Source organism: Bubalus bubalis, chromosome 1 (assembly GCF_019923935.1).
Source record: "Bubalus bubalis isolate 160015118507 breed Murrah chromosome 1, NDDB_SH_1, whole genome shotgun sequence".
Classification (NCBI taxonomy): Eukaryota; Metazoa; Chordata; class Mammalia; order Artiodactyla; family Bovidae; genus Bubalus; species Bubalus bubalis.
In genome coordinates, this window is record NC_059157.1 from 155,930,834 (window position 1) to 155,932,651 (window position 1,818).

Genomic DNA, 1,818 nt, shown 5'->3' on the forward strand with positions numbered 1-1,818 from the left:
GACTTCTTCAGCGATCAATGCAAAGAAATAGAGGAAAACAACAGAATGGGAAAGACTAGAGATCTCTTCAAGAAAATTAGAGATACCAAGGGAACATTTCATGCAAAGATGGGCTCAATAAAGGACAGAAATGGTATGGACCTAACAGAAGCAGAAGATATTAAGAAGAGATAGCAAGAATACACAGAAGAACTATACAAAAAAGAACTTCACAACCCAGATAATCACGATGGTGTGATCACTCACCTAGAGCCAGACATCCTGGAATGTGAGGTCAAGTGGGCCTTAGAAAGCATCACTACGAACAAAGCTAGTGGAGGTGATGTAATTCCAGTTGAGCTCTTTCAAATCCTAAAAGATGATGCTGTGAAAGTGCTGCACTCAATGTGCCAGCAAATTTGGAAAACTCAGCAGTGGCCACAGGACTGGAAAAGGTCAGTTTTCATTCCAATCCCAAAGAAAAGCAATGCCAAAGAAAGCTCAAACTACTGCACAATTGCACTCATCTCACACGCTAGTAAAGTAATGATCAAAATTCTCCAAGCCAGGCTTCAGCAATATGTGAACCATGAACTTCCTGATGTTCAAGCTGGTTTTAGAAAAGGCAGAGGAACCAGAGATCATATTGCCAATGTCCGCTGGATCATGGAAAAAGCAAGAGAGTTCCAGAAAAACATCTATTTCTGCTTTATTGATTATGCCAAAGCCTTTGACTGTGTGGATCACAATAAACTGTGGAAAATTCTGAAAGAGATGGGAATACCAGACCACCTGATCTGCCTCTTGAAAAATCTGTATGCAGGTCAGGAAGCAACAGTTAGAACTGGACATGGAACAACAGACTGGTTCCAAATAGGAAAAGGAGTACGTCAAGGCTGTATATTGTCACCCTGCTTATTTAACTTCTATGCAGAGTACATCATGAGAAACGCTGGACTGGAAGAAGCACAAGCTGGAATCAAGATTGCCAGGAGAAATCTCAATAACCTCAGATATGCAGATGACACCACCCTTATGGCAGAAAGTGAAGAGGAACTCAAAAGCCTCTTGATGAAAGTGAAAGTAGAGAGTGAAAAAGTTTGCTTAAAGCTCAACATTCAGAAACGAAGATCATGGCATCTGGTCCCATCATTTCATGGGAAATAGATGGGGAAACAGTGGAAACAGTGTCAGACTTTATTTTTGGGGGCTCCAAAATCACTGCAGATGGTGACTGCAGCCATGAAATTAAAAGACGCTTACTCCTTGGAAGGAAAGTTATGACCAACCTAGACAGCATATTCAAAAGCAGAGACATTACTTTGCCAACAAAGATTCATCTAGTCAAGGCTATGGTTTTTCCAGTGGTCATGTATGGATGTGAAAATTGGACTGTGAAGAAGGCTGAGCGCTGAAGAATTGATGCTTTTGAAGTGTGGTGTTGGAGAAGACTCTTGAGAGTCCCTTGGACTGCAAGGAGATCCAAGCAGTCCATTCTGAAGGAGATCAGCCCTGGGATTTCTTTGGAAGGAATGATGCTGGGGCTGAAACTCCAGTCCTTTGGCCACCTCATGCGAAGAATTGACTCATTGGAAAAGACTCTGATGCTGGGAGGGATTGGGGGCAGGAGGAGGAGGGGACGACAGAGGATGAGATGGCTGGATGGCATCACTGACTCGATGGAGGTGAGTCTGAGTGAACTCCTGGAGTTGGTGATGGACAGGGAGGGCTGGCGTGCTGTGATTCATGGGGTGGCAAAGAGTCAGACACGACTGAGCAACTGAACTGAACTCAAGCTTAGTCAGTGATGGACATCTTCCATTTGAGTATTTTCATGAT